General features: G+C 38.1%; 1 long non-coding RNA gene across 1 annotated transcript; it reads right to left on the reverse strand.

Moving 5' to 3' along the window:
* On the reverse strand, positions 1-14,049 carry LOC144285910 (uncharacterized). The gene is made up of 3 exons (XR_013354055.1): positions 13,946-14,049; positions 9,933-10,036; positions 1-5,010 (listed from the first exon to the last, which is right to left on the reverse strand). It is a non-coding gene; the product is annotated as an uncharacterized LOC144285910 (long non-coding RNA).
* Positions 14,050-15,137: the final 1,088 nt, after the last annotated feature.

Here is a 15,137-nt window from a genome sequence, read left to right on the forward strand (position 1 = left end):
CTTTCTTTCTTTCTTTCTTTCTTTCTTTCTTTTTGTGGGTCTATTTCTTGATTCTTTATTCTGTCGCATTGAGCTACATGTCTACCTCTTCACCAGTCCATCAGTACTACATAGTCTTGATTAATACAACTATGTGATAAAAATTAACATTGAAACAAATGATTCCTCCTACTTTATTCTACTTTTTCAAGATTGCTTTAGCTCCTCTAGTTCCTTTGTCTTTCCATATAAATTGTAGAAAAATCTTATCTGTATCTACAAAAAGATTGATGGGATTTTAATAGTAGTTGCATTAAACCTGTATATGAATTTGGAGAAATTGACATCTTTACTATGTTGAGTCTTCCAGTTCGTGAACACTGTATGTCTATCCTTTTCTTTATGTTCTTTTTCCATCAGCAGTTTTCAGTTTTCAGTATATAAGTCCTATACGCATTTTGTCAAATTTACACCTAGGTAATTCACATCTTTTGAGTGATTATAAATGCACTATATTTTTAATTTTGGTGACTACTGTTCATTGCTAGTGTACGTAAATCCAACTGATTTCTGTATGCTTATCTTTTATCTTTAAACTTTGCTAAAGTCACTGATTAGTTTGGATACTTCTTTGGAGATGCCTTAGGATTTTCTATGCAGACAGTTATGTTATATGAAAGAGGGACATTTTTATTTCTTCCTTTACGATTTTATGCCTTCTACTTCATTTTCGTGCCTATTGCACTTACAGAACTATGTTGATTAAGAGTAATAAGACTAGACATCCTTGACTTGTTCCCAGCCTTTGGAGGAAAGCATTCAGGCTTTCTGCAGATGTTCTTTGTCAAACTGAGGAAGTTCTCCTCTATTCCTATTTTCGTGATTTTTTGTCATGAAAGACTATTAGATTTTTTCCAGATGATTTTTCTACAGCATTTGTTATGATCATGTGATTTTTTTCTTCTTTAACCTGTTAATATAGTAGATTACATTAATTTCATATATTGAGATAGCCTTGCATCCCTGGTAAAAATCCCACCTGGTCGTGATGTATAATTTTTTTATATGTTCCTGAAATCTATTTGCTATTTTTTTAAAATTACAACAAAGTGAGAAGACGCAATTTACAAATATCAGGAATGAAAAAGGGCATATAATTATAGACTCTGCAGACATCAAAGAGATGATAAGGGAATATTATGAAAGACTCTACACACAGAAATTTGACATCTTAGATGAAATGGACCAGTTCCTCTAAAAGCAGAAACTATTCCTTTTTTTTTTTTTAAGCAGAAACTATTCCAATTCACACAATGTGAAATAAACAATTCAAATAACCCTATCAGGGATATTGCACTTATAATTTACTAAGTTCCAATCCAAAATGGTCTTTGATCTATTTTGAGTTGATTTTTACAGTGTAAGCTAAAGGTGCAATTTAATTCTTTTACACATGGAAATCCAGTTTTCCCAGCACCTTTTGTTGAAAAGACTGTCCTTTCCACATTGCAGGATCTTAGCACCCACACTGAAGAGCAACTGATCATACATGCAAAGGTTTATTTATGGGTTCTTTCTTCTGTTTCATTGATCCATGTGTCTGTCCTTATGCTAGTTACACAGGGTTTTTGTTTGTTTGTTTGTTTGTTTTTTAGTTTCACAGGGTTTTGATTACTATGGCTTTGTAGTAAATTTTGACATTATGAAATGCGAGTCCTCTAACTTTGCTCTTCTTTTTTGGCTACTTGGGGTTCCTTAAGATGCCACATGAATTTTAGGATGAATTTTTCTATTTCTATAAAGAAGCATATAAAAGACAGTCAACATAACTAATCATGAGAGAAAAGTAAATCAAAACCACAATGAAATAACATCTCTTTTATTAGCATGGCTACTATCAAAAAGAGAGTAAATAATAAGTGTTGCAAGAATGTGGAGAAACTGGAAACTGGAACCCTACGTCCTGTTGGTGAGGGGTCATAAAATGTGCAAACACTGTGGAAAATAGTGTGGTAGTTCCTTAAAAAATTAAAAATAGGCCTTCTATATGATCCAGGCATTCTACTTTTGGGTATCCAAAATAACTGAAAGCAGGGCCTTGAAGAGAGATATGTGCTATGTTCATAGCAGCCTACTCACAATAGCCAACAGGTAGAAGCAACCCAAATGTCCATGGATGTATGGATGAATAAAGAAAATGTAATATATACATACAAGGGCATATTATTCAGGCTTAAAAAAGGAAGGAAATCCTGTCACATACTACAACATGGATGAACCTTAAGAACTTTGTGCTAAGTAAAGTAAACCAATCACAAGAATAAAAATACTGTACAATTCCACTTACATGTGCTATCTAAAGTAGTCACATTTGTAAAAACAGAAAGTAGAAATGTAGTTACCAGGGACTGAGGAGAAGGAAAAAAGAAGAATAATTCTTTAATGGGTGTATCAGTTTTGCAAGATGAAAAAGTTCTGAAGATCTGGAAATCTATATTGCAGCAACATGAATATACTCAACACTTCTGAACTGTGTACTTGAAAATGGTTATGTTATGTGTTTTTTACCACAATAAAAATATTAGCATATCAAAAATTTTAAGTACATTAAAATAATAACACTATGACCAAGAAATATTTATTCTAGGAACTATAGAATTGTTTGATATTTGAAAAAGTATTAATATAATTCATAATACTGTTTTAATTAAGGGAAAAACTATATGATCACCCTGATGTATGACCAAAAAAGGCTTTAAAAAATTCAACAAACTAGCCAGGTAAAATCTCCTACTTGAATTAAGAATAGCATTAAGAATTAAGAATAGTATTAAGAATTAAGAATAGTATTAATAATTAAAAATAGCAGGGTACTGGGTGCCCAGGTGGCTTAGTTAGTTAAGTGTCTGCCTTTGGCTCAGGTCATGATCCCATGAGTCCCACATTGGGCTCCCTGCTCAGTGAGGAGTCTGCTTTTCCCTCTATCCCTCCCCCCTGCTCATTCTCTCTCTCTCTCATGCTCACTCTCTCTCAAATAAATACATTTAAATTTTTTTGTTTTAAAGATTTTATTTATTTATTTGAGAGAAAGAGAGAGTACATGTACATGAGCAGGGGAAGGAGCAGAGGGAGAGGGAGCCATAAGTGGGACTTGATCCTAAGACCCTGGGATCATGACCTGAGCTGAAAGCAAATGGTGCTTAACTGACAGAGCCACCCAAGCACCCCTCAAAAAAATATTTAAAAAAGAATAACAGCGTACTTTCTTAGCATGATAAAGAATGTCAGAAACCAACAGCCAATATTAATTTCAAAATATTAAAGACATTACCACAGAAATCAGGAACAAGGTAAGAGTATCACCTTTTACGTGTAGTTAAATTGTTCTTAAAATTCTAAACTAATGCAATAGGAAAAAGAAATAAAATGTATAAAAACCCAGGAAAAGGCGACAATGCTTAGAAGAATAAATGCCCACTAAAATATTAAGGCAACAAAAAAACATAAAGTAAATATGTTCCATTATTCTATTAATTCTATTTCTCAGAGGTAACTAACCATCTTCAATAGACCCTTTTCTATGTATATTTCTGAGTGTAGATACATGAATTTTAAAGATTTTGTTTATTTATTTGAGAGAGAGAGCACAAGTGTAAGCAGGAACAGAGGGAGAGAGAGAAAGAATCTCAAGCAGAATCTGCACTGAGTGTGCAGCTGAAGTGGGCTTGATTTCACAACCCTGAGATCTTGACCTGAGCTGAAACCAAGAGCCAGATATGTTACTGAGACACCCATGAGCCCTTATATATGGATTTTAAAAAATAAAATTGAGATCATACTATATTATTCTGCAACATATTTTCTAAACTTAGCAAAATAGCATGGACAGAATTCCAAGCAAAATAGCATGGACAGAGTTCCAGGTTGCTACTAGCAATCTACCTTATTCTTGTCAATGGCTGCTCAGTATTTCATAGTATAAATGTAGTATAATTTAACTAACTGTATCCTACTGATTAATTTTAATTGTTTTACTATTTTTAATAAATTTTTTAAAGATCTTATTTATTTATTCATGATAGACATAGAGAGAGAGAGAGAGAGAAAGAGAGAGAGAGAGAGGCAGAGGGAGGAACAGGCTCCATGTCGGGAGCCCAACGTGGGCCTCGATCCCGAGACTCCAGGATTGCACCCTGGGCCAAAGGCAGGCGCTAAACCAGTAAGCCATCCAGGGATCCCTTGTTTTACTATTTTAAAAAATGCTTCAATGAATACCTTTATACATACATCTTTGTTCACTTGTGAAAGATGGTCTTTAAGAATTGAAATTACTGGGCAGCCCGGGTAGCTCAGAGGTTTAGTGCCACCTTCAGCCCAGGGCCTGACCCTAGAGCCCCAAGATCGAGTCCCACGTTGGGCTCCCTGCATGGAGCCTGCTTCTCCCTCTGCCTGTGTCTCTGCCTCTCTCTTTCTCTTTCTCTCTCTCTGTGTGTCTCTCATGAATAAATAAAATCTTAAAAAAAGAATAGAAATTACTAGGTCAAAAGATATGCAATTTAAGATTTTTCACAGATACTCTCAAATTATCCTTCAAAAATACCAACTTAAAAAGTTGAAAGAATCCATCTATGCATATTCTTAACAACAAAGATATATTATGATATCTTGCAACTTTTGACCATCTGGTTGATAAAAGAAAAAAAGTCATAGATATGAAGGCGATCTGGCTGAGACATCTGTCACCCCATGGATTGCCAGGGTCAATTCAGTTGATAATGGCTGGCTAGGTGGAAGTTCCCTCCTCCCCCATGGTTCCATGTGTATCTCTCCCAAAGTTGTGGACTTGGTTGAAGAAGACGACCTTCCCCAATAAAGGAGAACCATTCGTCAGTCTAGGGTATGGGAGTAGCTACACTCCTCTGCTAGAATCTCCAAATAAGCTTGTAAGGTCCATTTGTAGGAGAATGTAGAATAGTCAAGCTTCCAAGACTCCAGACATATCCAAATGATGTGCTGCATGTAGCAGTGTGCCTTTGTTTAAAAAAAAAAAAAGTCATGATCTATAGATTGTATGATCACTTACCTGAGGAATAAAACAACAAAATTAAACTATGTCAAGCTTGGGTGGTTTGTTTTTTTTTTTAAGTTTTATTTATTTAAGTAATCACTACACCTAACGTGGGGCTGGAACTCACAACCCCTGAGATCAAGAGTTGCATGCTCTTCCAACTGAGCCAATCAGGTACCCCTTAAGTAAGTAAAGTTTAGACTGGAGAGCTGGGTGTGTGTGAAGGAAAATACTCTATACCGAACTATGTATATATTGTATTCTGGAAAGCAATTTTTCATTTTGAATCAAAAACAGTAAAAAAATATGCAATACTTCTGATTGAGCAATCAAAATTGAAGATTTCTTTCCAAGGGAAATAAGGAAATATGCAAAGATTTAGCTACCATAATTTTTACTGAAGCATGGATTATAGCTATGAAAAAATGAAAACAACCTAAATGTCCAAGAAGGGACTATTTAAATAAATGATGATTCATTCATACAGTTGCACACAATACATCCATTAGTATATTGTAGATTAAAATTTGTTGACAATTTCATATTTTTATATCATGCTGCTCAATGAAAAATATCACAAAACAGCATATCAATATGATACCAATATAAATATATATAGGTACCTCTAAATTATCCATCAAATTAATTTTGGTCAAATTTAGTCTTCTAAAGGTAAATTATTTTTGAAGTCCAAGTCAAAACATCAATTCAAATGTAAGCTTAGCACCTGACATCCCAGCTAAGTTACCAGGAGTGGATGCAAATATAAAACTCAAGATAATCCTGACATAAAAATAAATGCCTGTTCTGGGAACTTACAATGAGACTCCTTAATGAAATTAAGAGCTATTTGAATAACTTCTCTCTGTCGTTTTACAAAGATCACAAGCTTTGCCAGGGTATCTCAGGATTGTTTTAAGTGTCCCTGGGGACTCTGGGAACCCTGGGAACTGCATATTGCACCTGTCATTTAGATGCTTATCCACTGGTTGGAAGAATCCAAACAAGATGCTTTCAGCCAAACATTGCAGTGTCCCCAGCAAAAAGGAGGGCCAGTGTTTGCTCTGTGACAATTCACTGTTTTCCCAAACCATGAATCAGCCCCATTGTCCCACTTGCTTCTTTGCATCATTCATTTTGTTCATCAAAGTTAATGACAAAGTCAGGAACATGGCAAAAAACAAAAACAAAAACAAAAACAAAAACCCAACCCTGAGATTCTGGGCAAGGAGAACATGAGGCCACAGTATTTAACTCTGCTGTAAAGAAAGAGGATTTCACAGAGGCTGCTTTGGAAAAATGGCTGGAAATATGTCAGAAAGCTAATTTCACAGAGGGCATCTAATTTACAAAATAATACTTGGTAATTGATCATCATTTTTTATCCCGAAGTAAAGGGGTCTCCAAATGTAAATGTATACACATTTTCTGGGCACAATACCATGTCTGACTTTTATTTTCTTCCTCTACTATTGACCTCCCTCCCGCCTTACTTTTTCTCTTGCTCCTCCTCCCTGCTCCTTCCCGGTTGGAAACAAATGATAGTTCAACCTGGATAATACTCTCTTGTCTCATTGTACAAGCTGATGTTCACTCGGCCCAAACCTTTCGAGCAATTTATTTTAGAATAAAAGGCGAAGGAAATTTTGTCTTCTACTTACAGCACCTATTGCCCAAAAGTCAGCTTTACTTTTTTTTTTTAAGATTTTATTTATTTATTTATGAGAGACACACAGAGACCGAGAGATAGAGCGGCAGAGACACAGGCAGAGGGAGAAGCAGGCTCCATGTAGGGACTCGATCCCGAGTCTCCAGGATCATGGGCGGGGCCGAAGGCGGCACTAAACCGCTGAGCCACCCGGGCGACTTTACTTTTAAATCCCTATAAAACAGTTCAAGGTCATGTCTTTCTACTCCATGATAACTCAATTTACTTCTATTGTATTAGTTAGGAGTCTTTGATTATAAGTAGCTTAAGAAAAAAGGGGCAAAGTTTAAAGGATGGAGAGGCGATTTCACACACTAAAGGACAGGTGTGCAGTGAGACCACTGAAATGTTCGAAACCAGAAACAGTAAAGCAATTGAGTTCCTACGTCTTCCTCCCTACTTCATTCTTTTTTTCTGTGTTTATTTTTCTCTCTGCATATCTGCTTTTATTTCTCTTCTGATTCACTTGATAAGCAGAATATAGCTGCTGTGTATCTCCCAGTTCAAAGGTTAAATGCCAGCCAACTGCAGACTGATGATCTGTTTTTCAGTTTAATCCTAAATTCCCCAAAGAAACAATCTAATCACCACCCTGGGTGATGTGTCCACCTCTGGTACAAACAGCCATGCATGGCCAAGGAGGCAGAATCAGGTGGTAGCAAAATGGCTCCTAAGAGCCCATGCCAATGATGTGATGGATGAATATGCTTCCCAAAGAAAGAGGGATGTCTTAATGGGCTGAAGAAATGACCAAAACCATAAGCCAAATCAGTTTATTGCGTTGATATTTGGACTATTTGGTAACTGATTTTTTTTCTTGCTGAAGCTCAGTAATATTCTAAAGAAAAGATTTTTTTTTTTTTAGACTTTTATTTATTTATTCATGAGAGACCCAGAGAAGCAGAGATGTAGGCAGAGGGAGATTCAGGCTCTATGCAGGCAGCCTGATGTGGGACTCGATCCCAGGACTGTGGGATCATGCCCTGAGCCAAAGGCAGGTGCTCAACCACTGAGCCACCCAGGTGTTCCTAAAGAAAAGATTTCTAATTGTATTTTTATTGAATAAAGTTTGCATCCCTATGGCCAGTCAATATAGTAGGGATATGTGAGATATGTGACCTCTTCTTATGGGTAATCCAAACAACCATCCTTAAACCAAATCTCTTAGTCTTTCCAGTTTTCAAGGACCAATAAACTCAAAATTAAGCAGTAACTATTGACTTTTGCTGCTAGTGCTCCTGAGTGCTGGGCAGATCTATGGGAATACCTTAGATCTTGGAAAAGGCAGTTCAGTGTTTATTGATTGCCAGTAATGTATTGAACATAGCACCAAAAGCTTTGTCATCTTGACCAAACACTCATCTCCTCTGGGTCTCTTTACTGTAAATAGGAGGAACAATATTGTTATTGCTACCTCATAGGGTTGACTATGGATCAAAATGAGATTATATAACCAGAAGTACTTCATGAACTACAAAGAATAGTACAAGTGTATCACCGTATATCCACAAGCCTCACCAGATTTTGGTACAAATGAGTAAAAGAACTTTTGTATATAATATAATATGGAAGTTAAGAATAGGTTGATTTTGGGATGCCTGGCTGGCTCAGCGGTTGAGCACCTTCGGTTCTGGGCGTGGTTCCAGAGTCCCAGGGTCGAGTCCCACATCAGGCTCCCTGCCAGGAGCCTCCTTCTCCCTCTGCCTATGTCTCTTCCTCTCTCTGTGTGTCTCTCATGAATGAATAAAGAAAATCTTAAAAAAAAGAATAGGTTGATTTTATTAAATAGTGCTGGAACAATTGGATATCAATATGCAAAAAAAAAAGGATCTTGATACATATCTTGTGCCATATACGAAAATGAACTTGAAATAAATCATAGACAAGGGCGCCTGCTGGGAGGCTCAGTTGTTTAAACATCTGCTTTCAGCTCAGGTCATGTTCTCAGGGTTCTGGGATCCAGTTCCACATCTGGCTCCCTCTCAACAGAGAGTCTGCTTCTCTCTCTGCCCCTCCCCTTGTTCATGCTTTCTCTCTCTCTCTTTCTCTCTCTCTCTTTCTCTCCTTCAAATAAACAAAATATTTTTTAAAAATCCAAACTATATGTAAAAAAAAAAGAAAGAAATAATAGACCTAAATGTAAACCTAAAACTATAGGCCTTCTGGAATAAAAGAGAGGACAAATATTTGTGACTTAAGGTTAGGCAAAATTTTGTAAATGAGAAACAAAAAGTGGGTGAAGCAACTAACTCTTGGTTTTGGCTCAGGTCATGATCTCAGGGTCCTGGGATGGCCCCACATCAGGCTCTGTACTTAACACAAACACATGAACCATAAAATTTAAAAAATGATAAATTAGACTTAAATGAAAACTTCTGCTCTTGAAGAGACAGTTATGAAAACGAAAAGATACAGAATGGGAGAAAATACTTGCAAAACACATATTGATAAAAGATGTGTATCCAGAATATATAAAGAACTCCAGTATTCAATAATATGAAAACAACCCAACTCAAAAATGGACAGGGCAGCCTGGGTGGCTCAGCAGTTTAGCGTGGCCTTCAGCCTAGGGCGTGGTCCTGGGGGCCCAGGATCGAGTCCCACGTCGGGCTCCCTGCATGGAGCCTGTTTCTCCCTCTGCCTGTGTCTCTGCCTCTCTCTCTCTCTCTCTGTGTCTCTCATTAATAAATAAATAAAATCTTTTTAAAAAATGGACAAAAGATTTGAATAGACATTTCACCAAATGAGATTACCATATAGAAAAAATTTCAACATCATTATCCTTTAGGGATATGAAAAATGAAAACTATAATGTAATGCACTCACATACCTATTAGAATGGCTAAAATAAAAATAAATAAATTGACAATACCAAATGTTATAGAGGATACTGAATAACTGAAACTCTCATACATGCTGGTGGGAATGCAAAACTGGTAGTTTCTTGCAAAATGGGTCATTTAAAGTAGTTAAGCGTTCATTACCATATAACCCGCAAATTCTACTCTGAGGTATTTATTCGGAGATATCAAAGCACATTTGCTCACAGAGAGCTGTATGCAAATGTCTATAGCAGCACTATTCATAATTGCCAAAACCAGAAAACAAATCAAATGTCCATGTACTGGTGAATAAATAAATACATGTCATATATCCACATAATGGAATACTACTCACCTATTAAAAGGAGCAAATTATTGATACACTGACATAGATGAATCTCCAATAAACTGTGCTGAATGAAAGAAGCCAGGCTCCAATGATTCCAATTGTATGACATTCTGGAAAAGTCAAAAGTATAGGGATAGGAATCAGATCAGCAGTTGCCAGATGTATGAATTTGGGATGAACTACAAAGGAGTCTTTTTAGGATAATGGAACTATTCTCTATGTTGATTGTGGTGGTAGTTATACAATCCATGTGTTGGGAAAAAAACATCATAAAACTGTACACTTAAAAATTGAATTTTACTGGGACGCCTGGGTGGCTCAGCGGTTGAGCATTGGCCTTCAGCTCAGGGCATGATCCTGGGGTCCTGGGATCAAGTCCGACATCGGGCTCCCTGTATGGAGCCTGCTTCTCCCTCTTCCTGTGTCTGCTTCTCTCTCTCTCTCTCTGTGTGTCTCTCATGAATAAATAAAATCTTTTTTTAAAAATGAATTTTATTGAGTGTAAATTATTCCTTAATAAACCTGACTTAAAAAAAGATTTTATTAATTTATTTGAGATAGAGAGAGCTGGGGTGGGGGCAGAGGGAGAGGGAGAAACAGACTGCCCACTCAGCAGAGAGCCTGATTTGGGGCTGGATCCCAAGACCCTGGCTCCCTAAACCTGAGTTTTATTTATTATTTAAACTGCTAAGCCACCGAACCACTGAGCCACTCAAGCTGCCCCTAAACCTGATTTTTAGAAAAAGAAAACAGTATGGCAGTTTCTCAGAAAGTTAAACATAGGGCACCTGGGTGGCTCAATCAGTTAATTGTCTGACTCTTGGTTTCAGCTCTAGTCATAATCTTGGGCTCATGGGATCGAGCCCTGCATGGGGCTCTGAGCTCAGTGGGGAGTCTGTTTCTCTCCCTCTGCCCCTCTCCCTGTTCATGTGCTCTCTCTCTCTGTCTGTCTCTCAGATAAAAAGGAATAAATCTTTTTTTTTGTTAAGCATAAAATTAGCATAAGATCTACTAGTTCCACCTGTAGGTATTTGCCCAAAAGAAGTGAAAGCAGGGATTCAGACAGATACAGCAGCATTACTCACATAGCCAAAAGGTAGAACAACCCAAATGTCCATCAAAAGATGCGGGAATTAACAAAATGTGGTACATACAATAGCATATCATTCAACCATAAAAAGGAAGGAAATTCTGACACAGGCTACAACATGGGTGAATCTTGAAAACAGGCCAAGTGAAGGAAGCTACACACAAAAGGAAAAATATTGTAGGATTCCACTTATACGAGATCTCTAGAATAGGCAAATTGATAGAGACAGGAAGTAGAATAGTGGTCACCAGTGGCCAAGGGAGAGAGGAATGGGGAGTTATTGTTTAATGGGTACATGGTTTCTGTTTGGAGTAATGAAAAAGTCCTGGAAATGGACAGTGGTAATGGTTACACAACACTGTGAATGTACTTAATGCCATTGAATTGTCCACCTCAGAATCATTTAAATGGTAAATTTTATGTTATTTTTTACCACAACTTTTTTTTTTTTTGAGAGAGAGAGTGCATGTGTGCACACAAGTGATGAAGGGCAGAGGGAGAGAGAGAGAATTTTTTTTTTTTAATTTATGATAGTTACACACACACAGAGAGAGAGGCAGAGACACAGGCAGAGGGAGAAGCAGGCTCCATGCACCGGGAGCCCGACGTGGGATTCGATCCCGGGTCTCCAGGATTGCACCCTGGGCCAAAGGCAGGCGCCAAACCGCTGCGCCACCCAGGGATCCCCAAGAGAGAGAGAATCTTAAGCAGGCTCCATGCCCAGTGTGGAGCCCAACACACAGCTCCATCCCATGACCCTGAGATCATGACCTGAGCTGAAATCAAGAGTTGGATGCTTAACCTACTGAACCACCCAAAAGAAGGCCACCCCTCTTTTACCCCAACTACTAAAAAAGAATGCAGGTGGAGCTGGGTTTGAATTCTGACTTTGCCATGTACCAGCTATGATTCCTTGGATAAGTTATGTAGATCCACTTGGATATGGTACAGTAGCCAGGTTGTGCTACAGTTAAAGCAGCAAAACACCAAAATCTTGGTAGCATAGCAAAGATTAATTTCTCATCCACAGTGTCATCATTGCATTGATATGCAATATGGCGAGGTGAGGGGAACATGGGAGGATCTACTCTAAAATACTCTCAAAGTACCAGGTTGATGGAGCTCTACCACCCTGTATATTAACCCCATCTGGATACCACCCTTTGGGGCACCATGCAAGGAAGGAAAAGAGCTGGAGAGTCATGCACAGCTTAGTCTGCCAGCACTTCTGGCCCCACCCAAGCACAATGGGCTGGGACATGTGAGAGAGCAGATAGAAACTTTTATGAGCAGTACCGTCTCTGCCACACCTCTTGGTGCTTCAGTCTCTCCACTTCTAAAATAAGAACTAGAATTTTAAAAACTGAGGTATAACTGGCATATAACATTACATTAGTTTCAGATGTACAATGACATAATGATTCAATACTTGTATAACCACAGGAAACTTTCAAGTTCAAGTTGTCATGAGAATAAAATGATACGATGTATGTTAAGCACTTAGTACAGGTAGTGGCCATTCATTAAGATGTTATGTTTACTAAACATAAAAATAGAACTACCTGGGCACCTGGGTGGCTCAGTCTGTTAAGTGAGATCTCTAGAATGGGCAAACTCTTGATCTCAGCTCAAGTCTTGATCTCAGGGGGGTGAATTCAGGCTCCACATTGGGGTCCACGCTGGGCATGGAGCCTACTTTAAAAAAGAAGAAAAAAATATACTACCATAGAATCCAGTAATCCTCCTTCTGGGTATATAACTAAAGGAAATGAAAACAGGTTATCAAAAATATATCTGCACACCTATGTTCATTGCAGAATTATTCTTAATAGCCAAGATTTGCAAACAACTTGAGTGTCCATCTATAGATGAATGGATAAAGAAGATATATACATACCCTATATATACAATGACATACTATTGAGCCATGAGAAAAAAGGAAATCCTGCTAGTTACAACATGTAGAGAGCTTAGAGACATTATGCCCAGTGAGATAAGACAGACAAAGACAAATACTGCTTTACCTGTGAAAGGTAACCGACAAAAACCCTCAAAACAAAACAACCCAGAATGGAATGGTGGTTACCAAACACTGGGGAATAGTGGAAAGGAGAGATGTTGTTTAAGGGTACATACTTGCAACTAGTAGATAAGTAAATCCCAGAGATCTAATATACAATTAAATACACAAAACTGTATATCAATGCTAAATTTGCTTCAAGCCTCGATCTTAATGTCCCCACCACCAGAAGAAATGATAATTACACATAATAGAGGTGTTAGCTGATAATGGCAATCATTGCAATATAAATGTATGGAATCAGTATGTCGTGTACCTTAAACCGACACAGTGTTATATCTCAATTATATCTCAATTTAAAAAATGTTATGTTCTGTCCAGCTCCATAATTTTGTCCTGAAGATCAAGAACAAGGTGTGGAATTACTGGATCTACTTTAGGTGTCTGCCGTTGGCCTTCAACCATTTGCTTCTGTCTCACCAGGGTTGTGCTTTAGTCAGAGCTCTATGGGTTTTAAGAAAAAGAAACCTGCTAGAAATAGATAGCTCAAGTAACATGAAGGTTAGTGTAAAGATAAAGAAATTGGAGAAAAGCTAAAATGAACTAGGAGCCTCATGGAGGGCTGGAGCTCATCATCCTGGAACGACCCCCTTAATCCCTCTGTCATGGTTTATCCCTTTGCTTTTTTCTAGCTCCCTCCCAGCTATCTTCCTCTGGATCTTATTTCTCCCTGACTCCCGTTTGTACATGCTCCCAAACTTGCGACCCTATCCTTGATTCTTCAAGGTGTTTCCATTCATTTGGTTACTTTGGACTGACGACTTCCCTCTGTTTTATTTCCTGAGAGAGGACTAGGTTAGGTCAAACTCATCTTTTCCAACTTAACCACAGAAACCACAAATAGCTAACCTGATGTTGGATTGGCTCCCTTTAGAGAAGGCAATTGTCTCTTGACAAATCAACTTTCGTCCTTCCCATTCTCTGGTTCTGTCAGGTGCCTTGCTGATCAAAGGCTGCCAATGAGAGGGGATTATCTGTAAATAGGAGGTGAATGGAACAGGCATCCAAAACTAAGCTTAGTAAAAAGTGAATATTATTAGGGTGCCCAAGAAGCTCAGTCAGTTGGGCATCTGACACTTCATTTCGACTGGGAGTCATGAGATGGAACCTGGTGTTGGGCTCTGCACTCAGTGGGGAGTTTACTTAAGATTCTTTCCCTCTGTTGACCATTCTCCAACCCCGCTCATACTCGCTGGCTCTCTCTTTCTCTCTCAGATAAATAAATAAATCTTTTTTTTTTAAATGAATATTATCTGGGATGCCTGGGTGGCTCAGTTGGTAGGGCATCTATCTACCTTTGGCTCGGGTCATAGTCCTAGGGTCCTGGGATCGAGCCCCACACTCTCCCTGCTAAGTGGGAAGCCTGCTTCTCCCTCTGCCTCTATCTACCACTCCTCCTACTTGTTCTCTCTCTCTCTCTCTCTCTCTCTGTCAAATGAATGGATAAAATCTTTTTTTTAAGTATTATCATAAAAATCTATCATGCTAATTTGATACGCAAAACAATGGTATTCCGTTTTAATTTACATTTTGTATTAGGGAAATTGAACATTCCCCCTTCTACATATTTGTAATCATTTTTTTGGTGTTGTTTATTTGTTGATGTTCTTGGTGAATTTTTCTACTGCTGTTTCTACCTTGTTTTAAATTTTTTAAAAAATGTTTTAAATTTTTATTTAAAAGGTTTTATTTATATACTTGATATAGAGAGAATTCGCACACGCATACACAAGCACAGGGAGCCGCAGAGGGAGAGGGAGAAGCAGGCTCCCAGCTGAGCAGAGACATCCATGTGGGACTTAATCCCAGGACCCTGGGATAGTGACCTGAGCTGAAGGCAGATGCTTAACTGGCTGAGTTACCCAGATGCCCCTGAATTTTTTTTTAAAGATTTATTTATCTTAGAGAGAGAGAAAGAGAGCGTGTGTGGGGTGGGCAGGGGAAAGGTCAGAGAGAGAAGGAGAGAAACAGTCTCAAGCAGACTCCCTGCTGAGTGCAGAGATTGCTGGGGCAGGGTTCTATTTGCTGACCCTGAGATCAC

The sequence above is a fragment of the Canis aureus genome, chromosome 16, assembly GCF_053574225.1.
Source record: "Canis aureus isolate CA01 chromosome 16, VMU_Caureus_v.1.0, whole genome shotgun sequence".
Lineage (NCBI taxonomy): Eukaryota > Metazoa > Chordata > Mammalia > Carnivora > Canidae > Canis > Canis aureus.